We start from the raw sequence: 25,910 nt of genomic DNA on the forward strand, positions 1-25,910 counted from the left end.
AGTAGAGACGGCGTTTCACCATGTTGACCAGGATGGTCTCGATCTCTTGACCTCGTGATCCACCCGCCTCGGCCTCCCAAAGTGCTGGGATTACAGGCGTGAGCCACTGTGCCCGGCCCTATTTTCATTTTTTTTATTGAGACGGAGTTTCGCCATGTTGGACACGCTGGTTTCAAACTCCTGACCTCAAGTGATCCACCCGCCTCGGCCTCCCAAAGTGCTGGGATTACAGGTGTGAGCCACCATGCCTGACCAGATGCCCCACTTTCTAGAAAGGTTGTAGGGTCCTTTTTTACCCAGGAACCTATTATGTGATAGAGCAAAGCAACAACACACACACTCCCTCCTGAGCGTCTGGAACTGTGCTCGGTTCAGCATGGGAGGTGCGGACAGCAGAGGCCAGCCTTCACCAAGATTGAGGACAACGCCACGGCAGGAGTGGGGTGGGGAGATGTCCCTCCATGTGCAAAAAGGCAACCCCCCTGCCTATTGTCATCCCCTCCTTGGATTCTCTAGCATTTCTAATCCACAAGTACACCCTCAGAAATCTCTTGAGTCCTGGATATTATCACCAGGTCATCAGGCTCAGAGAGGTTAAGTGACTTGTCCAAGACTGCACAGCTGAGTAGGATCATGAACACAGGTCCCCTGACTGGAAATCTGAGACCCTTCCTATGCCAGATTACCCTTTGGAGCAAGGTTTCTCAGCATGCGGCCCACAGATCACCTGTATCAAGGTCATCTGGGGTGGGAGAGGTCTCTGAACTTCCTATGCCATTTACAAGAAATGAATGGGTCCCAGTCTAGACCTACTGAACCCAATATTTTGAGGATGGAGTCCAGGAATCAGTACTTTTCCATCACAGCTGGAGAGTGTCACATTGTGATGACAAAGCACACGATTAAAGTGATCTGGATTGCTGATTCACTACATGAGGCACTGCTGTCTTGATCTGGATTGCTGAGTCACTATATGAGGCATTGCTGTCTCGATCTGGATTGCAGAGTCACTACATGAGGCACTGCTGTCTTGGAGCACTTACGGAATCCATAGTGGACTTTGCATGAGTAACAAACTTCTGTTATAAGCTGCTATGATTTTGGAGTTAATTTGTTATTACAACATATCCTAGCCTGTTCTAACTGACACACGTTGTGCAGGGTTTTGTTTTTGTTTTTTTCTTTTTGTTTGTTTGCTTTTGAAATGGGGTCTTGCTCTGTCACCCAGGCTGGAGTGCAATGGGGCGATCTCGGCTCACTGCAACCTACACCTCCCAAGGTTCAAGCAATTCTCCCACCTCAGCCTCCTGAGTAGCTGGGATTACAGGGGCGCGCCACCATGCCCAGCTAATTTTTGCATTTTTAGTAGAGTTGGGGTTTCACCATATTGGTCAGGCTGGTCTCGAACTCCTGACCTCGGGTGATCCACTAGTCTCAACCTCCCAAAGTGCTGGGATTACAGGCATGAGCCACCGCGCCCAGCCTTACTTTGTACACTTTTAAGCAGCTTATCATGCTCTCATTCTCTGTCTTAACAAAAACAATAAAAAAAGACATCCGCATATTGATCCAGTTTCCTTGCCTATCCACCATGTGAGACGGAAGCACACGGAAGCCTGAGAACACACATGCGCACGAGTGGGTGGATGGAGCACAGGATGGGTAGCCCTGAAAGGAGCTTAGCTTCACCATAGGATGCTGCCGTCTATGGGGAATCCCTGCAAACGGGCTCCATTGCAGAGTGGCCCTGGGGTGCTGCCCTCCTGGTAGACACATATCTGAGTGCCATGGGCCACAGCAAGTGCCCAGCCCAAGGTATGGCATACAGCAGGGCTCCATGAGTGCTTGGTAAAATATATATGCTTCTGGCCCAACAGACATTGGCCTCATCTATCCCCTTCCCTTCTGCCATATCTCCTGATGTGCCTTGAGTCTACCACCCCATCTCAGGACAGAAAGGGGCAAGCTAATTTCTTCACTGAAATCTCTCCAGGGAGCAAAAATGAAAGGAAATGTCACCACAGGATCAGGAAACCAACACTGGGAATTTGGCTGAAAACAAAACTTTGCTTTTTTTTTTTTTTGATTTTGAGATGAGTTGTATACTCTGTTGCCCAGCCTGGAGTGCGGTGGTGCACTCAGCTCACGGCAGCCTCCGCCTCCCAGGCTCAAGGGATCCTCCCGCCTCAGCCTCCCAAGTAGCTGGGAGCGCAGGTGTGTGCCACCACGTCCAGATAATTTTTGTATTTTCAGTTGGCTGGGCTGGTCTGGAACTCCTGACCTCAGGTGATCCACCTGCCTTGGCCTCCCAAAGTGCTGGAATTACAGGTGTGAGCCACCTCGCCTCCCAGCCTGCATTTGATTTAAATGAAGCCAGGAGCGAAGCCACAAAGGCCTGTTTATTGAAGGAAGAAGTTCAGGATCCAGGAGAATCCCAGGTAAGACTCCTCACCTTCAGGCAAATCCTCTTCCACTAACTCTCTCAGCCCCAACCCCGCCTTCTCCACTGTCTCTTCCCCACTTCCCAAGGTCGACCTCCATCCACCAGGGCCAGTCTCCCTGCTCTCCACTCCTCCCTACTTCCCTGCCTTTGCCCACACTGTGTCCCTGTCCCACCTGCCTTTTCTCTCTGCTGAGTTCTGCCCCAGACTGTCTGGATAAAGTCATGCTGGAGAGGTAGGAGCACTGGCTTGGAGCCTGGTGGGTCACTGCCAACTGCCCCTTCCCTTCCACAGCCCGACTGTGTGACCTCAGGCAAGCCCCTTCCCACTGCAAGCTGACTGTGTGACCTCAGCAAGCCCCTCCCCTCTCGGGGCTGACTGTGTGAACTCAGCAAGTCCCTCCCCTCCCAGGCTGACTATGTGACCTCAGCAAGCCCCTCCCCTCTCCAGGCACTGGCTCCTCATCAGGACACCAGCTATTCCCAAAGTGGAGTCCCGGGTAGTCCTTTACATAGTACAGAGATGAAATTTTTCATTTTAGCCGTTCGTGTGTTTATTTTAATTTGCTTTAGAAAAAATATAACTTGCACGCCAAATCCATTATTTCAGAGACACCTACTGCTAATGAGGCTAAGTTTTAAAAAGTGAATCAATTCAAAGAAAAATACAGTATGAAAAGCATAGTATGGGTGGTTGGTGGACCTGGCAAAAGTTTAATCTGAAGTGAGAACACTGGGTATTGCTCTGTCTTTTCCACGCAGAACATTCTCGATGCCAGTTTCCACAGAAGAGAAAGGAGGTGTTGCGCTTGCTCACTCCAACCTCCTGTTCCTTGCTGGTGCAGCTCTATCCTGGAATATCTTCTCTGTGTAGCCAACTCTCAGACAATTTTTTTTTTTTTTTGAGATGGAGTCTTGTTCTGTCACCCAGGCTGGAGTGCAACGGCCTGATCTTGGCTCACTGAAACCTCTGCCTCCCGGGTTCAAGCACTTCTCTCGTCTCAGGCTTCTAAGTAGCTGGGACTACAGGACACATCGCCACACACGGCTAATTTTTGTATTTTTAGTAGAGACGGGGTTTCACCATGTTGGCCAGGATAGTCTCGAACTCCTGACCTCATGATCTGCCTGCCTTGGCCTCCCAAAGTGCTGTGATTACAGGCGTGAGCCACCGCGCCCGGCTATGCCCTCAGCCTTTAAGGCCCGACTCACTCTGACCTCCATAGGTCACGGTGACCTCCTCAAAATCCATGGACAGCCAGCACCTCTCCCTCAGCTCCTAGCCTAGAGCTTGTCCTAGCCACTCCCACCCTGGGGGGTGGGTCGCTGCTTTGTGATGGCAGGAAGTGATACTAGGGTCTTCTGAAAGGGACTGAAGACTAGTTTGCACTTTTCCCAGGCAGCCCAGATGAGTCCTGGAGGCCACGGGGAGACCTGCTGGGCAACTGTTCTGGTGGCAGCTCCAGCCCATCTGTGAAGGGAGCCCAGCCTGGTGGGGAGACAGACCGTACAGTTCAGCACCCACCAGAACCCAAGGCTCAGGGAGCCACTTCACACACCGTGTCTGGTGAGCAGGGATGGCAAGTTCTGTCTCCAACCTCAGCATGGCTTGTGGCTGGGCACCAGGGATGGTCCGCACAAGGCCTGTTTCTAGACTGAGAGCCCAGCTCTGTGCTCTTCCCTGTGCAGACTTCACCGCTGGCTCTCCTGGGGGGTCTACACGGGGAAGGGTCACAGGAACCGGACTGGAAGCCATGCAGACCTAGATTCAAATCCCAACCCTGTAGTGTGACTTGGGCAAGTCACTTAACCTCTCTGTGCCACCTCCATCTACTCCCATATTAAAGAGGCTAGCAAGCCAGGTGCGGTGCCTCACATCTGTGATCCCAGCACTTTGGGAGGCCAAGGTGGGTGGATCACAAGGTCAGGAGATCGAGACTATACTGGTCAACATGGTGAAACCCAGTCTCTACTAAAAATACAAAAATTAGCTGGGCATGGTGGCACACATCTGTAATCCCAGCTACTCGGGAGGCTGAGGCAGGAGAATCACTTAAACCAAGGAGTCAGAGGTTGCAGTGAGGGCTGAGATTGTGCCACCGCACACTCCAGCCTGGAGACAGAGCGAGACTGTCTCAAAAAAACAAAAGCAAAACAAAACAAACAAACAAACAAAAAAACAGAGGCTAGTGGGCATGGTGGCAGGCACCTGTAATCCCAGTTACTTGGGAGGCTGAGGCAGGAGAATTGCTTGAACCCAGGAAGCAGAGATTGTGGTGAGCCGAGATCGAGCCACTGCACTCCAGCCCGAGCGACAGAGACTCCATCTCAAAAATAAAAATAAAGGCTAGGCCTGGTGAGGTGACTCACTCCTGTAATACCAGCACCCTGGGAGACTGAGGCAGACAGATCGCTTGAACACAGGACTTGGAGACACCAGCCTGAGCAACATAGCAAAACCCCGTCTCTACCAAAAACATACAAAAATTAGCCAGGCATAGTGTTACGCACCTATAGTCCCAGCTATTTGGGAGGCTGAGGTGGGAGGATGGCTTGAGCTTGGGAGGTGGAGGTTGCAGTGAGCTGAGATTGCAACTGCACTCCAGCCTGGGCGACAGGGCTGAACCTTGTCTCAAAAAAATAAATAAAAAATAAAGGTAGCTAATCATCCCCATCTCCTCCAAGGGCTTGGGAGGAGCCGATGCCAAGCTGCCTGTGATGTGCCCAGCACAGGACATGCTGACCTCATAGGCTCACCTGAACCCACCCGGGAATGTGCACACTTACCCCAGGTTCCCCAGGTGGAGCGCTCAGCGGCCCGCAGTTCCTGTGCCTGCTTTTCCATCTGACTTCACCTCTTGCTCGTCCACCCTCCCTCTTCTCCCTCTCCCTGCTCCTTCTGCTTCCTCCCACTCTCTGCCCTTCTTTCCTCTCTCCCCCATCACCCCAGCTCCCCAGTCCTTAGGGTGTAGACAAGGGAAGGAGGCATTTGTGGTGAAGGCTCTGGGGGGCACGCGTGTGGTCTTCTTGAATGACACTCCTTGTCCATCTCTTGTTGCCCCCCACAGCCCAGCTAGCACCTCTGAACTGGATGCTGTGTCCTGGGGGACCACAGCGCTCAGGCTCGGGGTGAGCAGGCATGTTCTTGCATCGAGCATGTTCCCTGGGGATGGGCCTGGGCAGGCCCTAGAATGAGGCAGCCCTGCTTCCTGGGAAGAATGGAGAGTGTCTGTCTCTCCAAGGGCTTGCTCTCAGCAAGCCTGGGCTGGCCTCTCCGCAGTGGCTGGTAGGCTGGAGCTGGATCTCCATGGAGATTCTCTCGGTAGGGCCTTTGGAAGGGCCAGGGGAAGGGAGGTCAGGGGCTGCCGTTGATCAATGGCTCCACGTCCCTGGGCCTGAAGTTCCAGGTGAACCTATGCACAAGTGTTCACACAGGACCCTGAGCTGGGAGTCTGCAGTCCTGGCTCTGCTCCCCATTCAGACTCCTACTGACCTTGAGAAAGGCACTTCCCTGCTTCAAGCCTCCAAGCACCAGTTGCCCCTCCCCCTCTACCCCAGCCCTCTGTTTCTACTTCTGTGGAATTATGGGAAAAGAACTTGCAAAAATCATGACTCCTGCTTCCTTATTACTTCAGCATGCATTTCCTACAAAGGAGGGCAATTTCCTTAGCACATCACCATCATCATATCCAAGAAAACTGACCATGCGTCAATACCATGCAATGCCCAGTCCATGTTTAAATTCCCCCAAATGCCTTTCATAGCTATTTTAGTTTCTGAAGTAGGATTCAGCGAATCCTAGGTTCATGTGTTACATTTGGTTGTGATCTCTCTTTTGCCTTCTTTAACCTAGAACACTCCTATCCCTTTTTTTTTTTTTTTTTGAGACGGAGTTTCACTTTTGTTGCCTAGGCTGGAGTGCAATGGTGCGATCTCAGCTCACTGTAACCTCCGCCTTCCAGGTTCAGGCAATTCTCCTGCCCCAGCCTCCCGAGTAGCTGAGATTACAGGCGTGCACCACCACACCCAGCTAATTTTGTATTTTTAGTAGAGATGGGGTTTGTCCATGTTGGTCAGGCTGGTCTTGAACTCCCGACCTCAGGTGATTCACCTACCTCAGCCTCCCAAAGTGCTGGGATTACAGGCATGAGCCACCACGTCCCACCTTATTTTTTATTTTTTTATTTTTTTTAATGGCATTGCCTTTTGGAAGATACCATGTCAGTTGTCTTAAAACATTCCAATGATTTGTCTCATGACACTTCGTGTCATTGCCAAAATTGTTCCTGTGTCCCTTGTACACTTTAAGAGTTAGCTCAGGCCTTGATGGATTCAAGTAAAAATGTCCTCATTATCAGTCACTTGGCTTTGTTAAAGCATGAGAAAGGAGAGGGGAGTGCAGAGGGAATGTGTAAGCACACACCTGGTCTGGCTGGTAGCAGTGAAGAGGCCACCTGGCCAGTGGCAAGGGTTTGTTCTGGAAGGTGATGGACAGAGGCTGGAAGGCCAGGCCAGGCGCCAGTACACACTGTGGGCCAAAGCTGGGTGTCTGCAGGAGGACCTGCATGACTAAGAAGCTGACCTCGCTGTGAGGTCAGAGGCATGGGTATGCAGGCAGGGAACGGAAAAGACTCCTCCCTGCTCTGCCACAGACAGGAGGCTATGCTAAAGCTGCAGCTGGGGAAAGGGCCCAGATCTCGAGGGGAAATCGGGGGGGGGGGGGCCGGCCAAGAGGTGACCTGAAAATCTGGCCCTTTGTCCTTTACCCCTAAAGACCCTGCCCAGATCCTGGTAGATTCCCCCTGATTGGCTCTAGTGACAGCAGGACACACGTTCTCTGAATCTTTTAGGACCAGTGGGCTCCAGGCGTAGGATTGGGACATGTAGGTTTTGAGATTGGTTTTCAAGATTGGTTTTGAACTCCATTAAAAAAAAGGACTTCCTTTTTTCTTTTTTTGAGATGGAGTTTCACTTTTGTTGCCCAGGCCGGAGTGCAATGGCACGATCTTGGCTCACTGCAACCTCTGTGTCTGCCTCCCAGGTTCAAGCAATTCTCCTGCTTCAGCCTCCCAAGTAGCTGGGATTACAAGCATGTGCCACCATGCCCAGCTTATTTTGTATTTTTAGTAGAGACGGGGTTTCTCCATGTTGGTCAGGCTGGTCTTGAACTCCCGACCTCAGGTGATCCGCTTGTCTCAGCCTCCCAAAGTGCTGGGATTACAGGCGTGAGCCAACACACTTGGCCAAGAGGACTTTCTTAATGGTTAGAGCTGCCTAACTTGGAAAAAGAAGCTGCCTTGATAGATAGTGAGCTTCCCATCCCTGGTAGGGGGTGGGTTCAAGATTTAGGTAGATGACCTCTGGTTAAGGACAATGTGGAGTAGATAGAACCAGATCGCCTTCCAGTCCTGAGATAATAGAGTTCCTCTGCTTTATTAAAGACATCACGTTGGAACACAGAGGAGCTTTGGGGTCTGCCATCCCGGTTCTGCCACCTGGCTGGGGGCCTTCCTCCTCTATATTCCCCTATTGCAGCTTGATTGCTGTGACCCTGAATGACAACAGCTCTTCCATGGCAATAGCTGTTGCTGGGGCGTCCCACAGAGCTGATTAATACTTGGCACTTACTTCAAGCTTTAGATATGCATGTTTTTTTTCTCCAGTTACTAGATTGTAAGTTAGCAGATCATCCAACTCCTTCTGGCCCCTGCACAGCCCCACCCCACTTTATGCCTAGTTCAGTGCTCCCTTATGGCTGAGCCTCATAGTGACTCTGGTTGAATCATCTCTCAGTACGGTGGGGGGGCAAGAACCAAGTTCGGGCACAAGGAGATGCCTCCTTCAGGGACCTCACTCCAGGGCTGTGACTCCAGCCTGCTGAGGTTTCACATTTTATTTTCAGGCTGATATGCTGCCCTTGCCCACAGGACGAGGGTCTGGTCTTTCCCCTCCCTCATGAGCCCTTCCCCTACCACATTCTTCCTTGTGGTCATGCAACCCTATCTCCATTAGGCTCCTTGTCACCAGGATACCAACACCTCTGAACCCAGTACTGCTGTCAGGCTGGGCCTAGTGAGTCCCTTGCTGTTGACAGCACAGAATCAGCAAGGGGCTAGTGCCTGCAGAACCACCCTGAAAAGCCCACCTGCTGTCATGGTCCTCTCCAGACACCACCTCATCAGCCCTGCTGCTGCTGTCCAGCGGGCAGAGCTAGCCAGGTGCTACAATCCCATGTATAACATAGAGCGCATATGTGACTAATGGAGGAGTCAAGAGGCTTGTCCAGAGTCACAAGCTGTCAAAACGATGTGGCCAAGACTTCAGCCAAGAACTTCCGACTCTTCGTCTACTGTTCTCTCTTTTTTTTTTTTCTGACCGAGTTTTGCACTTGCCCAGGTTGGAGTGCAATTGTACTATCCCGGCCCACCGCAACCTCTGCCTCCCGGGTATAAGTGATTCTCCTGCCTTAGCCTCCCAAGTAGCTGGGACTCCAGGGATGCATCATCATGCCTGGCTAATTTTGTATTTTTAGTAGAGACGGGGTTTCTCCATGTTGGTCAGGCTGGTCTCGAACTCCCAACCTCAGATGATCTGTCCGCCTCGGCCTCCCAAAATGCCGAGATTACAGATGTGAGCCACCACGCCTGGCCCCTACTGTTCTTTCCAATACAACACACATCTCCTTCTTCAGCTTCTCCACCTCAACTCTTATCCCTCCCCAGTAGCTCCAAAAATATAGAGCCCTACACAAAAGCATAAAGAAACTGTACAGTAGGCAGGGTTTTAGGAGTCAGAAAGAATCTGGTGGTTTCTATCTTGGCTCTGCTACTTGTTAGCAGTACGACTTAGGACTAGTTACTCAACCTCTCTGAATATCAGTTTCCTTAACTGTAAAATTAGTATAATGTCGTCCAGCTCACTGGTCACAATGATGCGACCAAATACAAAATGCCTGGCAAAGTGTCTGGCTCAGGATGGGTGCTTGCTCAACGCTAGCTTTCCCTGCTCTCTTCTCCTGTGAGGGAGAGTCTCTGATTTCAAATAATCAAGTGTTTACTTGGGGACGTCAGGCTTTGCCAGGAGAAGGAGGAGAGGGCTGGGCTGGGCTGGGCTGGGCTGGGCTGAAGATCAGGAGGAGGGAGGGAGAGGTTCTGGATTCCAGATGTGCACAGCTGCTGGGCCTGCTCCCTGGCAGCCTCTCCCTGGGCCCAGGGCCATCCTGATCTCCCTCCCAGATGGGGAGGGCCCGGAAGGAAGAAGTAGTCATTTTGCAGCTGAATGGCCCTTATAGCCTCTCAAGAAATGTAGGATGGCTTTTTTTCTCCTCTGAGATAATCACTATGTACACTCCACATGGAAGCAAATCGTATCCTGTATCTCGAAAATGATTTATTGTGACCAGCGGGTGCATTTGCTAGATGACGACATGACTGAAATTTAGTTTTTAACTGGAACACAAAAATGTAAGAGGACAGCTTTTTTAGTTTCTGACTCAGGTGAGGGGGCAACGTGGCTACAGTCACATCGCAGGGCTGGAGGAAGCCCCCTAGGAAAGAGCTGTGTACCGCGGGGAGTCCAGGAGAGCTCTCAGATCCGCCCTGGTAGCTCCCACAGGGCAGCCCATCGGAACATATGGCAGAGCCGCTCCCTGCTCATGTGCTGTCAGAGAAAGACTGGCACTTTCCATCTCGTTTGGTCACTAGCTGTGTGACGTGGGACAAGCCACCTTCCTTCTCCAGGCTCAGTGTCCTATTCTGGGGTAGGTGGGTAGCAACTGCACCTAGGTCCTGGAATCTTCATGAGGATGGAACGTGAGCATGCAAGAGAAAAAGAGTGTGGCCCTGTAATGAATGAAAGATGCTGTGATCAACAGCCCCATCTCATCCACAGCATTCTGGGTCTTGAGCGAGAGCTGATCATCTGTTCCTCCTCCACCCAGGAAAGCTGGACACACGGGAGGAACACAGGGCATGTTTCCAAGCCAGAGGGAGCAGAGGGAGCCTGCCCACAGTCCCGAGGAGCCCGCCAGCCTGGGCAGTAATTCCCAGTGGACTCCAGGCTTCAGCATCCTCCTCTGTAAAATGACAAAGCCAAACAGACAGGGAGGTGCACGAGCTGCACATTTCCCTCAGCATAGCATCTCCCAGACCCCTGCCCTGATCAATTCCAAACGTGGTTATGCATCAGAACCATCTGAGGAGCGTGTGATGGAGGCACGTATCTGCGGAACCAAGAGAGTCTCTGCTCTTGCCTGTGCACCTAAGACTAGGCTCAAATCGCACTGTCCCATAGGGTAGCTACTAGCCACACATGGCTGTTTAAATTCAGGTTAATTAAAATTAAATTTAAAATTCCTCATCAATTAGACTAATCACATATCAAGTGCCCAATAGGCATGTGTGGCTAGTGGCTACCACATGGGACAGCAGAGATTACAGAGCATTTCCCTCACTGCAGTGTGTTCCATTGGACAGCACTGGGAGAAAAGACATCAGTTAGCTCCTAAAAGAAGTCATCAATTAGCCCCTAAAAGTCATCAGTTAGTCCTGAAAGTTCCTGGGTAGGGTGTACACGGACTCAGGAAGGGCATGATTTGGAGTCACTCCACTGTCCTTCCCCGCATCTCTAGCAAACGTGGAATTCTTGGGTTCCAGGCCAGCTCTCCTACCAATTCACAGGGTCTCTTGGGCAAGCCCCTCATTCTTCTCACCCATGAAATGGGAATTCCTCCTGGTCACCCGGCTCTGTCCTGCCTCCCTCATGCTGTCAGGGAGTGGATGAAAGCCAAGTGGGAACAGGCAGGGCTAGGACAGCACCTTCTCAACAGTCTCTAGATGCTCTACGCAGCACGCATCCACCACCCAATGCAAGTCCAGCCAGAGACACAGTCTACACTGTACCAGGCCTGTGCCCCGAATCCCTGCAGCCTTTCCTGCTCTGAGGAACAAGGCTGGACATGTGAGGAGAAGCCAACAGCCTCCTCTGCCTCAGTCTCTTCAAGACAGCTTCCCACCTCCCCCAGCATGGTCACTGAGCTGGGAAGTCGTCCCCGAGACCCCCAGATTCCATGCTGTGCTCCCCTCGCTCCTGGCTTATCACACTAACAACAACGACTAACGTGTGTTTACTGCTTACAATGAGCTAAGCATCTTACACTCATTACATCCTGCAATCCTTAAAATAACCCTGAGAAATAGGCACAATTATCACCCCCATTTCCAGATGCGACGGGGTTTGTCCAGGTCCCTTAAATGGAGGAGCTGGGATCTGACTCAGAGCTGTCGCCAGGGTCTCTGCTTGGCTTGTCTGCTCCCAAACGACGGGGCTTGTCCAGGTCCCTTAAATGGAGGAGCTGGGATCTGACTCAGAGCTGTCGCCAGGGTCTCTGCTTGGCTTGTCTGCTCCCAAACGACGGGGCTTGTCCAGGTCCCTTAAATGGAGGAGCTGGGATCTGACTCAGAGCTGTCGCCAGGGTCTCTGCTTGGCTTGTCTGCTCCCAAACGACGGGGCTTGTCCAGGTCCCTTAAATGGAGGAGCTGGGATCTGACTCAGAGCTGTCGCCAGGGTCTCTGCTTGGCTTGTCTGCTCCCAAACGACGGGGCTTGTCCAGGTCCCTTAAATGGAGGAGCTGGGATCTGACTCAGAGCTGTCGCCAGGGTCTCTGCTTGGCTTGTCTGCTCCCAAACGACGGGGCTTGTCCAGGTCCCTTAAATGGAGGAGCTGGGATCTGACTCAGAGCTGTCGCCAGGGTCTCTGCTTGGCTTGTCTGCTCCCAAACGACGGGGCTTGTCCAGGTCCCTTAAATGGAGGAGCTGGGATCTGACTCAGAGCTGTCGCCAGGGTCTCTGCTTGGCTTGTCTGCTCCCAAACGACGGGGCTTGTCCAGGTCCCTTAAATGGAGGAGCTGGGATCTGACTCAGAGCTGTCGCCAGGGTCTCTGCTTGGCTTGTCTGCTCCCAAACGACGGGGCTTGTCCAGGTCCCTTAAATGGAGGAGCTGGGATCTGACTCAGAGCTGTCGCCAGGGTCTCTGCTTGGCTTGTCTGCTCCCAAACGACGGGGCTTGTCCAGGTCCCTTAAATGGAGGAGCTGGGATCTGACTCAGAGCTGTCGCCAGGGTCTCTGCTTGGCTTGTCTGCTCCCAAACGACCCTGGCTGTTGTTGAGGGTGGGGACTGCAGCTCATTCTTCCTTATTTTTCCAGGCTTACCATTGGGCTTAACATCATCTTGATAAATGGTTACTAGACATACGGGCGAGGGAAGGAATAGGAGGGCAGGGACAAGGAAGAGCAACCCAAGTCTTTGCCTCAAGGCCCGTGAAAGTCCCCTTGTCCCCATATTCGCAGGACCAGATCCCACAATATCCACTCTGCACAGAGAGCCAGGAAAAGGAAATGTCCGCCCCCCCACAGGCCCAACTCCTCCTCCATGTGGTCCTGCCGCAAAAAGGCTTTCATGGAACCATATCCTGCCCGAGCAGAAAAGGACTCACAAGTCCACTAAATCCAGCCTCTCAGTTCATAGACAGGCCCAGAGAGGAGGAGTGACTTGTCCAAGGTCACACAGCAGGGTCTCTGGATGACCAGTCCACACTGCAAGCTTCCTGCCCTGGGGGTGGTAGGATCTGGTGCTGCCGCCTCTCCCCTGCAGGCAGATCCCGTGGGAGTCTGGCTGCCTGGGCAGGCAGTGGCAGAGCAGCACCCAGGCCCCACCCAAGGGAAGCATCCACGCTCCATTGGGGTTCTGTGTTTCCCTGGCTAAGCAGAGAGGGGCGGTGGAACTCAAAGCACAGATGGTTTCTACTTGCAGCCACTGAGGCTGGTCTATGCCAGACTCCTGACCTATTTTGAGGAATGAGGCCCCGCTGGCTCAGAGATGACCTCCAGCTCACACCCTCTTAGCCCAAAGTCTGGCAGGAGATGGTGGTTCAAGTCCAGTGGGGAGAGAAGTGAAGGTGGAGAACCTTTGAAAATGAGGCCAGCGTGGGTGGTCTGTAAGCTCAAGCTCCAGGGAACAGGTCCTCAGAATGTGAGCTCCAGGTCATCTGCCTCAGAGTCACCTGAAGTGTTTGTGGAAATGCAGGCTCCCGGGCCCCACTTCTAGCCTCCAGAATCACACACTATGGGAGTGGGCCAGGGAATGTGCATTTTTTTTTTTTTTTTGAGACAGAGTTTCACTCTAGTTACCCAGGCTGGAGCGCAATGGCGCGATCTCGGCTCACCGCAGCCTCCACCTCCTGGGCTCAGGCAACTCTCCTGCCTCAACCTCCTGAGTAGCTGGGATTACAGGCACGTGCCACCATGCCCAGCTAATGTTTTGTATTTTTAGTAGAGACGGGGTTTCACCATGTTGACCAGGATGGTCTCGATCTTTTGACCTCGTGATCCACCCGCCTCGGCCTCCCAAAGTGCTGGGATTACAGGCTTGAGCCACCGCGCCTGGCGGGAATGTGCATTTTAATGAAGCCCATAAAGTGATTACTATTTGAGATCTTTGCTATTCAGTGGACTGCCTGGCATTACCTGGGAGCTGGTTAGAAATGCAGAATCCCAGGCCTCACCCTTGACTCAAATCAGAATCCATGGTTGAACATGGTGGTGTCCAGGTGGTTCACACAGATGATTAAGTTGAGAAACACTCTCCAGCTCAGTGCTTCTCACACTTGAACGTGCACCGCAATTACCCAGTGGGCTTGTGAAAACACAGATTGCTGAGCCCCGGAGCTTCTGATTCAGGAAGTCTAGGGAGGGGCCTGAGAATCTGCATCCCTAACAAGTTACCAGCTGATGCTGAAGCTACTGGTCCCGGAACCAGACTTTAGTCCCCGAGCGGCAGTGCTTCAAGGAGCACTGGGCCCTCCGAAGCCTCAGCTGTGTGACTCTGCATCTGTCCCTTTGCCTCTCAGATCCTCCATCAGAAAAATGGATACAATTCATATTTTTCCTAGGATGGTTATGAGGATCCAACGAGATGGTACTGTGTGTGAACGTGCTTTGTAAACTGTGACTGCTCAACAAAAAATATTTTATCAATCGATCTGCACCTTCAAAAGTGCTTTGGGTCATCCCATTTGCCCTTGACAGCCACCCTGCCGGCCAGCAAGTGAGTAAAAGATGAGGGATGCCTAATGTATCCCTGGAGGGCTTTATTCTGCATTTCTAGACTGCCATGCACAAGACTGTGCACACAGCAAGCGCTCAATAAGGGCTGGTGGAATTCAACCCAGGACTTCTGGTTTTCAGCCCAATTCCCTTTCCACAGCAGGTCCTACTTCTCACACCCTCCTTCATGGCCTCCAGCCTCTTGGTAGGTGAGGCTGAACAACTTCTTTTTTTTTTTTTTTTTGAGACTAAGTTTCGCTCTTGTTAACCAGGCTGGAGTGCAGTGGCACGATCTTGGCTCACTGCAACCTCCGCCTCCCGAGTTCAAGCAATTCTCCTGTCTCAGCCTCTCGAGTAGCTGGGATTTCAGGCACACACCACCACGCCTGGCTATTTTTGTGTTTTTAATAGAGATGAGATTTCTCCATGCTGGTCAGGCTGGTCTCGAAACCCAGCCACTGAACAACTTTTTAAAAAGGCTGTTTCATAGTCAAGGCTAAAGGCTGAGCTGGGGAGATGCCTGGCACAGCTGCCACTGCTGAGGCACCCTGCCTGTGACACACCCTGCCCAAGTCTCAGGATAACTGGGATCCTGTGTTCAGAGTGCCTGGCCTGCCCCTGGCCGCAGACCAAGACCATGCTCCCTGTCACCTGGTAGTACAGAAAAAGATGGACTGATGAACTGTCCCCGGGGGAATGTGGCAACTGGCGACGGGTCTTCCCCTTCCCAAGGGATAGTCTATCTACATAACAGCCAGGGGATGGCATGGTATAGAAGGACGGTCTGCCGGCTCTGCTGTAACATCTCTGTTAGAGTAAAAGGAAGCCATCTCTCAGCGCCCCAAATGAGAAAGGGGAAGCTGAAGTTCTTTATATTACTGCTAATCATTATGGGTATAAAAAAGGGTAGTAAATCAAATTGTCCATGGAGAAATAGATACCAGGCTACATGCACGGAGCTTATTTGGAGATAAACTCTTTGCACTGTCCACCCTGCATCGTCCCCAAGGAGAGAGAGAAAGAGAGAGAGAGAGAGAGAGAGTGTGTGTGTGTGTATGTGTGTGTGTATGTGTGTGTGTGTGTAGGAGTAACCATTTCCTCTTGGACTTTGGAAACAATTCAAGGGGCCTCACCAGCTGAGGGTCTAGAAACTAGAGCAGAAACTTTTTTTTTTTTTAATTAAACTTAATGTTACTGAGGAAATCAATGGGTTTTTGTTTGAAAACACCCCTGATTACTGTCTCATGATGTTCTCCACCTCTCACTTGCTGTCTTGAAAAAAGAATCTAGTAGTTAATTTAGGACCCCACAAGGAAAGAGGAGCCTTCCTGAGATTTGTGGCCAACAATTTCCCTGCAATGACCTCTGTTCCCCCAATTCACAGGGAGGCCTCCTCACTCTAGGTGGACGCATAGCCTCCCACATGACCCTCCAGGGCACAGCTCTGCTCCCTCGGAGTGACCCACACTCAATGGTGACGGCAAAACCAACCAGCTCCTCCCCTGGAGGGTTTAAATGTGAGCTACATTGCGCCACTGGTTGGTGGCAGAGGCAGAAGCCATAAGTGGAGGGAAGGGAGATGGAGAGGAGGTCAGAGAGGAATGTAAAGGGGATCATTGTAGTTTTTAAATCATGTTAGTGCGCTGTATTCTGCATTTACTAGGTGTGACCTTCCTGCTCTCCCTCTAAATGACATCCATTTATTGGCTGGTCATGGTGGCTCACACCTGTAATCCCAGCACTTTGGGAGGCCAAGGCAGGCAGATCGCTTGAGGTCAGGTGTTTGAGACCAGCCTGACCAACATAGTGAAACCCCGTCTCTACTAAAAATACAAAAAATTAACCAAGCGTGCTGGCACACACCTATAGTCCCAGTTACTCAGGAGGCTGAGGCACCAGAATCACTTAAATTCAGGAGGCAGAGGATGTGGTGAGCCGAGATTGCGCCACTGCGCTCCAGCCTGGGCGACAGAGCGAGACTTTGCCTCCAAAAAATACAAATATACAAAATAAATAAATGACATCCATTTATCCAGGGAGAGTTAGGACTGTCAAAGCAGGACTCAAAAAATTCACATTCTGGGCCAGGCGCGGTGGCTCACGCCTGGAATCCCAGCACTTTGAGAGGCCGAGGCGGGCGGATCACGAGGTCAGGAGATCGAGACCATCCTGGCTAACACAGTGGAACCTCGTCTCCACTAAAAATACAAAAAATTAGCTGGGCGTAGTGGTGCGCACCTGTAGTCCCAGCTACTTGGGAGGCTGAGTCAGGCGAATCCCTTGAGCCCAGGAGGCAGAGATTGCAGTGAGCCAAGATCGTGCCACTGCACTCCAGCCTGGGTGCTAAAGTGAGATTCCATCTCGAAAAGAAAAAAAAAAAATTCACATTCTGACATCCAAGATAGGATTCTGCAGCCCCAAAATATCTTAAGAGCCAGAATTGTCGAGAGAGGACTTTTCTCAACTCCCGTCTCTCCGTGTTAGCAAATGACTCCATCACAGGGAGGTCCTGGCCGGACACCAGGCAGAGGGGGAAAGTCTGGCCCTCACAGCCTGCAGGACTGTGGGTTGGGAAGGGAATTAGAGAAGTGGATGTTCAGGAGTGTGCCCAGATTTCCCGTACTTGGGGCCAGAACCTTAGGGGGAAATGCATTGAGGGTGCTCTGTCTCAGAACATAGGAGTGTCTCTCCAACCTACTGGCTGAGATTCTGGAAGGAGAAAGGACACCGTTCCAAGCAGTGGGTCAAACAGAAGTTGGCTTCACTGAATGAGATGGTGAGGGGTCAGGCCAGAGAGCCTGGAGCATGCCCTTGAGCCTCCTTTGGTGCCTGGCTGGTAGAGAGGACGCAGCAGTCCTGCACAGCCCCAAAGCAGGGTCTGAGAGCCACAAGCCAGTGAAATATTGCCATGGGCACGGACAAGGTGTGGCCTGAGAGGCTGTGGACCAGATAGTCTAGGTCTGGGCAAGATGTAGTGAGATTCGGGTTCTGAACTCTGCAAGGCCAGCCAGGGCCTTGCTGGGGATGCATCCTGCTATCAGGGCCAAGAGCCAAAGGGACCACGAGTTCGTCAGCTGTAGACATCAGCAGGAGATGCCCAAAGAATGCTCTGGGAGAAGACAGACCAGCCACACCTCAGGGACATCAGCCAAGACACATTTAAGGTCCACTGGGGAGCCAGGGCCCTTTTCCTCCAACCCCTGAAGTCACATGAGCCTGGCCCATCTCTATCCACAGAGGCCAGAGGAAAAGCTCTGAAAGATGATTCCTTTGGAGTCATCCAAACAGATGTCAAATTACCCCCACCGGGCACGGTGGCTCATGCCTGTAATCCTAGCATTTTGGGAGACTGAAGCAGGTGGATCACTTGAGGTTAGGGGTACAAAACCAGCCTGGCCAACATGGTGAAACCCCATCTCTGCTAAAAATACAGAAAAAATTAGCCAGGCATGGTGGTGTGTGCCTATAATCCCAGCTACTTGGGAAGCTGAGGCAGGAGAATCGATTGAACCTGAGGTGGAGGTTGCCATGAGCCAAGACTGCACCACTGCACTCCAGCCTGGGCGACAGAGCAAGACTCCATCTCAAACAACAACAACAAAAGTACCCCCCAAAAGGTGAACCTGTACATTGTAAATTCCTCAATCAGACTTACTCCACTGGACCGAGCTGAATGCGTTTTTTCTGCTGCCTACCGGGTGGGGCTCCTGGATGACACCAGACAAGCTTCACAGGAAACAAACTTGCCTTTTCTTTGCACATCCAAGTCGTCAGGGCTGCCAGCTAAGACCATGAAGGATGACCCCTGCACAGATGGGCCATGTGGATGAATAGCACCCGAGGGGTTATGCCACATGGGGGCCATGGGTGCAGAGGGCACTCACATCACCATCCCAGAGTCCCCGCTGCAGCAGTCAAGATAATGGGAAACTCAGTACCTTCTAGCTCCAAAATTCCAGGCATCTGAGGCCTGGAAGCCTCGGAGGCCTGGCTGCTGGTCACTTTCTAGCCCTGCCCTCCTCATTACTAAAGGTCAACAGAGTCTGTTGCTAGCAACCAACACAGAGCCCGCTCCAGCGATGCTGAGGGATGGTATGTGGCCGTCCCTGGCGGCCACCCAGGGTCATTCCAGCAGCCTGTTTACACTCAGGAGCGTCTCCTCCTGGCAGCTCAGGAGGGGCTGTCATTGTGCAGGTATCAGCACTTTCCCTGGTGTGGCTGTTGATGTTAAGAGGTAAATGAATTGGTCCTCCGGGGTCCCTGACCATCCCATCCCCAGGGACCTACCCAGAACACCCGCAGCATTTCTTGGCTGCCACCCTGCCCCCTGGCACCTAGTGTGTACTTCAGGGTTGATCTGTTCTTTTTACATGTGTAGAGATTAACTTCTCCAGGAGGCCGTAAGCTGGGCCCTGGTGTCAGCTCTGAGAGCTGGAATGCACAGGAACTCTAAAGGTTGCCAACTTCCTGGCTGAGATTCTGGAAGAACAGAGGACACTGTTCCAAAGTGGGCCAAACAGAGAATGGCTTCACAGATAGATACAGGTTTAACTCCTGGTGCCAGCACTTACTAGGTATCTACTGGCCACGTTCATTAGCTTTTTGGAGCTTGAGTTCTCATCTATACAAATGGGGGTAACACTTCCTCCTTCTCAGGAGAGTGTCCATCCTCTTGGTCTTCCTCACAGTGCCCTGCACATGGAGACTGTCCATAACCCATTGACAGGCAAGTGACTGGCCTTTGGGGGACATGGGGAGTCCAGCACCACTTCAGAACCCAGCCATCCGGGTGTTCCCTGGGAGCACTGGGACAAGTTTCTGAAGAAGGGAGGCAGGCAGATCTGCTGACTGGACCCAAACCCACCATTCCCAGCTCCACGCTCCCCGACGCCACCAGAGGAACACCCCTCACCCTTGGGAGAGGGACCAAGACCCAATTGCAGCCAGTGAGACATAAAAGGAAGTCCACTAGGGGGCTTCTGAGAAATATTTTTGCCTCAATAAGAAGAGAGAGGCATAAAAAAAGTTCTTTCTTGGCATACTGGTGAACACATGGCTTCCTGCCTTTGCTTGCATTTGAGGCTATAAATCCTGGTTCTCTGGCACCCATTTTGGAGCCAAGAGGTAAGAAGCCTACAACCAAAAGGCCAAAATGATGAGAAGGCAGAACAGAAGGACAGAAGAGGCCTAGGTCCTTGGCGACACTGTGGAGCCACCGACCAAACCTAGGATCCCCTTCCTCTGTCACTCTTGTTTGATAAACCACGAAAACTCTATACCTTGAGTCAGTCTCCATTGGCTTTCTTTGTTACTTGCAGCCTAAAGCATTCCAATGGATGGAAAGGAAGAAAAGGGAGAGAGGAGTAGATCTCTGAGTCTTTGGACACTGCCTGTGACCTGTCCCCATGAGGTCTCTCTGTCTCCACAGCAAAGAACCTTGCTATTATAAGGAGGCCCAGAGACCACACAGCCCCACCCAAGCCTAACAGACCTGCCCCTTCCAGGAACAAAGGAAACCATTTCATTTTGAGATTTTTCTCTCATCCTTCAGCACCGTTCCTTGGGGCGTGCTGATGCAGCTCCTGTGCCTGCCATGCAGTTGCTGGAGAAGCTGCACAGCTCAGGGATAACAATGACCACTTGGGTCACAGCGAGGGATAATCAGGTTCATGCTGCCCATTGCACGTGACCACCCCACACAACATCCCCTGGGTCAGCAACACTGCTGATCCTCGAAAGGAGCTTTTTTTCCTCTTTTTCTTTCTTTATTCCACTGAATGCTGTCATTGCTACAGAAACCACGAGGAAGAAGAGTGGAGAGGAAAATGAGGTAATAAATGCAAAACATCTGGCACGGTGCCTGGTGGGCACTGAGCAAACCCCAGCACCCTCCCTTTTCCCTTCCAACATAATTGTAAGGCCGGGTGCCTCGCTGGGGGCTCGGACACGCCCATCCCTCTCCACGGCTGAAATTACATCACCAGAATCTGCACTCAGCGTCTAGCTTTACCACGCCCACCTCTGCACTCCACACTAAACTCTGCACTCGGCACCTAGCCCGGTGTTGGAAATCCCCTCTGCACTCAGCACCAGGATCTGCACTCGACACTAAACTCTGCACTCGGCACCTAGCCAGCCGTTGGAAAACTCCGCCAAAATTTAAAAGAAGCCCCGCCAAAACCTGCCCAATAGCGTATGGCCCCATCCAGCCCACTCACTGGAAATCCCGCCTACCTACCTACAGCAGCTTGCCACGTCCACGTCCTCTTCTCCACAGCCAATCAGAGCGCCTTCCCTCCCTATATAACCCCACGCCTGAGAGAAGTCAGGCGCCACTTCTCTGGCCCTCTTTCCCTGGAACATAGAACCTCGCCCGGGAGCTGTCTAATTGTTCTCATGCAGGCCTCAGTTTCCTCACTTTAAACCCGGCAATAGACCTCACAAAGAATAAACCTTACAATAATGGCGATGCTGGGTGACAGAATCTGGCATCAGGCAGCTCCTCCAGGGCGGTGGTGCCTCCGGCGGGGGTGCTGCCTATCCAAAAGGATTCTTGGTTTTGAAAGGCCTCTTTCTACTGGGGTGCTTTTCCTTCATGGTGTCCACTTAGACGTAGTGTGTGTGTGTGCACGCACGCGCACACACACACATGCATGCACACACACACGCGCGTGTGCTGGTTCAAGGGCCCAAGCTCCTGATTCCACAGTGTGTTGGGTCCCAGGCATGAGGTCAGGTTTCTCAATTAGCTTCTGCCTCAGCCTCATCCAGGTCCTCCTGATCTGAAAACCACAGAGGCTGCTCCTGTCACCGACCCTCCTGCTGGTCTCCTGTCCATTTCATAAGGACATTCTGAGGCCCCGGGAGCTGCTCAGCGCCCAGCCTTTCCCTGCACATCATTCCGTCCAGCACCTGGGTTCTTTGCTTGGGCCCTCCTGGTTTCTGTGAATGTCAAAGCTGTGGCTGCCTGAGTACCAAACCGATGGCATAGTCTGGCCTCTGTAGATTCACCTTTAGGGATAAAGTCTCTCTCCTCACCTCTTCTCCCGACCACTGCAGTCCATAGGGCGTTTTTGTCAGAATAGAGAAAGGTGCCTCTTCGTCCAGCAGATTCAGCTCCAGGCTCAGCGAGTGGAACATGGACTGAATTTCAGCCACCACTTACCCCCTGCCAGGTGCCTTTGTGCGGGGCACAACTCAGACAACCGTACACAGCAGACATGCAATGGAGCCTTTCCGATCACCTTCCTGAGCTTCTGATCTAAATGCTTTCCTCAGACACTGACTCATTCGGAACTACTCCAGAATTTCCAACGTGGTGCAGCCCTGCTCAGGGGGCAATGACTTTGCAAAACTCCAAGATACCTTCAGCATTCCCCAGCCCGATCCCGTGGCTGCCCCAGCAGATGTTGCTGGTCTCACTCTCCTGGCTCTCCTCTGCTAACTCTAAATAAAGTTACAGCATCTCTGTGTCCAATTACACTTCATCCCTCCCTGCCCCATCTGGAGGCAAACGGCACATCTGTCCCAGGAGACCCGGTGGTCCTTCCTTCCCACGTTCTCATCCTGCCCTTTCCCCAGCTTGCCTTATCTTCGACATCTCATGGGAAACTGAGGGCATCCCTCTCAGCACAAAGTCTCTTGTACCCAGCCATGCTTAGGCTCAGGGAGTGAATGGAGAGGCTGGGTGAGACCATGTAGATTCCGGAGATGGCAGGATAAGCCCTGGTAAAAGGCCTTTCTCTATTAGCTACTGCTGTGAGCAAGTTGATCTACCTCTTGGGGCCCCATTTGTCCATCCACTGGTGATAACATCAATCCTCATGGAGCTGATGTGGGGATTCAATGAAAATGCAAGTACAGGGACTGTCATATTACTTGGCTCACACCATGGGCTTAATACTTGGAGCTAATGTAAAGTCCCTTGACTCAACGGTTTCTATTCCCTTGCTGTAAAATGGATAAAGGGATACGTTACACATTTTAATGTACTTGACACTTAGTGTGTACCTGCTACATGTCAGGTACTATTCTAAACACTTTGCTAATATTGCCTTTCTTAGTCTTCATCGAAACCCAGTGAGACAGGCGCTATTATCTTCCCCGTATCCCAGGGGAGGAAACTGAGGCACAGGCATTCAGTAACTTGCCCAAAGTCATCCAGACAAGAAGGGGCAGAGAAAGGATTCAAACCCAGGCCTTCCACTGCACAGGACGTGTGCTTCGCTGGGCTAAGGGGTTTCTCTGTGACTACTGTGAGAATTAAATGAGGTCATGCCTGCAAAGTGCTTGGCACACAGAAGGCTCTGGAGATCTGGTCATTATGGTAATGCGCCATTATTGTTGAATATTTATCACTGTTATTACTAATATATGCAAGGCCCCACCCAAATGATGCTGGCCTTTCCCCTTTTCTCTCGCTCTGCTCTCCGGCACTGATGTTGCCGGTGTGGGTGGTGGTAGGGTTGGAGGAGGTCTCTTTATGGAAGGCTTCCGGCTGTGTTTCCAGTTTGGGGGGCAGGGAGGGAAGATTTCAGGCACAGAAGTAAGAGTGAGTAAACTCCGTCAGTACAGATCCTCGTCGAGCTGGTGCACCAGAAGCTCAGCAAGCTACGTTAGCTACGATACAGGGAGGCGTGGAGATGGGGATATGCCAGGGTGTGTGGGGCAGGAAGGAGGCTGTACCCATAAGCCTGAGGGTCTATGACAGGGGTAAGCAGACGGAGGGGAATGAGGCTGCCCTTGCAAGACTCAGCTCAGCAAATAAGTGAGTCACCTAATACAATCACCGAGGCTCAGAGCAGATGCCATTTCCTGTTATGTCTCCTGTCCCATCCTGCAGATGAAGACCACACTTGTCACAGTGCCTCTCACCCAACCACGATGCAGGGTCTCCTCTCTCATGAGCTCCTTATGCTATAGCCAGGCTCTCCTGAGTGTCCCAGGCACGTGGTTACCTCCACCTCCCAAGCTGCAAAACAGTCCGAAGAAATGCCCAGCCTCGTCTCTCTGCACGCTGGAATCCTACTTATCTCTCGCCGGACACACACCTCCCTGACCACCCCCCACCAACACACTCTTTCTTCCTGGGGACCCACCTGCACTTGAAGGTCCATAAACCACATCCTCAGGCACTGAGGGTAAGTTGCCCTGTCCTGATGCATTGCTTTTCTTGTGTTGAGGTCTAACTTCCAGACTCCGTCATGGTTGGGATGATGTCTTAGTCATGTCTGAATCCCTCATAAGAGACCAGCACAAGGTCAATATAATAATGAATATACATAACTGAAGTAAAACAAATAAACAAGTAAAAATGAAATTGTATAAGTAATACATTTAGAAGCAGCTTACAGGAATTAACTAATTTAGTCCTTATTATCCGCATGAATCTGACATTACTGTGTCCATTTTGCAGATGTAGAAACAGAGGCAGAAAAAGGTATCTTGCTAAGGACCCCCCAGTTGGCAGTGGTGGGACTGGAAGCTAAATCCAGGAGTCATGCTACACATCTTGTGCTCAGAGCTACGCTTTGCACTCTCACTGGCCATAGATGAATGACTCACTGATGACACCTGGCTTCTGTCTACTCTTCAAACTCATGACTTCCCCAGGGAAACTGGCAGGGAGAGGTGCCTGGGGGCTGGGGCCCCAGCCTCTGACCAGACCTCCTGGCCTCTCTGGAGCAGTGGTTCTCAGCCCTTGCTGCTTAAATTCACCTGCAGAGATGTTTTTTCATAAGTACTGATACCTGGGTCTCTCCCCAGCCAATGAAATGAACTTGATGATGGGGCCTGAGCCTCTGTATTCTTGAGCTCCCCACAGTGAGAATGAACAGCTACTGCTCTAGAAGCAGTGATTCCTGGGGAGACTCTGCGTCTGTTGCTCCCTCCTCCCTTCACTCAAAGGCTGGGAGTCCCACATCTGTGTCAGCCAGGCCCCTGGCTCCCGCCTTCTGTTCACATCACTCATCCCCAGAGGGCACAGGGGGAGCAAAAAGAGCAGACCTGCCTGAATCTCTAGCACTCAGGAACGCATAAGCCACAGGTCATAAGACAGGACGTAATCTAGCTAGCCAGCAGCTAGCAGCCAGCACAGTGATTAAACATGCTCTAAATTAGTTGCCCACATCGGGTTTTTTTTGAGACAGAGTCTCGCCCTGTTGCCCAGGTTGGAGTGCAATGGCACAATCTTGGCTCACTGCAACGTCTCCCTCCTGGATTCAAGCGATTCTCCTGCCTCAGCCTCCAGAGTAGCTGAGATTACAGGCGCGCACCACCACACCTGGCTAATTTCTTGTCTTTTTAGCAGAAACGCGGTTCGCCACGTTAGACCGGTCTCAAACTCCTGACCTCAGGTGATCCGCCTGCCTTGGCCTCCCAAAGTGCTGGGATTACAGGCGTGCGCCACCATAAGGATCTTTAAGAAAAACCCAGACTTCTTTCTTTTCTTGAAAAATCAAAAATTACCATCCACCCACATTCCCACTGAGGCCCCTCAGAAGGGGAGTCGGATGCTCCAGTTATACCCAAGCCCCCTCCCTCATTACAGTTCTCATCTGAGCCCTGTAATTGCTGGAACTATGTGCCCTCGCAGCAGCACGTAGTAGGAAAATTTTTTAAAAATTGCTGAAGAATGAGTCTTTTTGACTTCTGAAGCAGCCGTGCAGAAAGATTTACATATGAATCGAACAAATTGCATTTCTTGCTGACAACATTTCTGGATGAAAGCTAGAAACAATTAAATTATCCCAGGAAGAAAAGCTGTGGCACAGTCACAGGATGGAATACGAACTCAGCAATAGAAGGAGCAAACTACTGATACCCACACACCACGGATGACTCTCAAATCCAGTAAAGCTGGGCTGGGCGTGGTGGCTCATGCCTGTAATCCCAGCACTTTCGGAGGCCAAGGTCGGCAAATTGCTTGAGCTCAGGAGTTTGAGACCAATCTGGGCAACATGGTGAAACCCTGTCTCTACAAAAAATACAAAAGTTGGCTGGGTGTGGTGGCGTGCACCTGTAGTCCTAGCTACTTGCGGTGCTCAGGTGGGAGGATTGCTTGAGCCCAGGAGTTCGAGGCTGCTGTGAGCCGTGTTTGTATCACTGCACTCCAGGCTGGGTGACAAAGCAAGACCCAGTCTAAAAACCAACAAACCAAACAAACAAACAAGCAAAAAAAACCCAAAACACAAAACAACAGAAAGGAAAAAAGCCTGTAAGCAGACTCAAAGGCTGCATACCCAGTGATTCCATTCATAGAACGTTCTGGAAAAAACCAACTTCTACAGATGGAACGCAGATGAATGGTGGCAAGGCCTGGGGGCGGGAGGAGGGCCTGACCACAAATAGGCAGGAGGGAATTTCAGGAG

At 51.6% G+C, this 25,910-nt stretch overlaps 1 protein-coding gene across 5 annotated transcripts in view; it reads right to left on the reverse strand.

Annotated features, from left to right (window-relative positions):
* The window catches only part of CORO2B (coronin 2B), a 164,831-nt gene that overhangs the window by 79,776 nt on the left and 59,145 nt on the right, over nucleotides 1-25,910 (reverse strand). The window contains exon 1 of one of the 5 annotated variants that reach the window (XM_037733149.1): nucleotides 5,228-5,315. The exons of the other annotated variants lie outside the window; for them this stretch is intronic. The gene's annotated coding sequence lies outside the window, so the exon portion shown is untranslated. Of the gene's footprint in view, nucleotides 1-5,227; nucleotides 5,316-25,910 lie in introns of those variants that run through there. 5 annotated transcript variants of the gene reach the window in all.

Source organism: Cebus imitator, unplaced genomic scaffold (genome assembly GCF_001604975.1).
Source record: "Cebus imitator isolate Cc_AM_T3 unplaced genomic scaffold, Cebus_imitator-1.0 Scaffold496, whole genome shotgun sequence".
NCBI lineage: Eukaryota > Metazoa > Chordata > Mammalia > Primates > Cebidae > Cebus > Cebus imitator.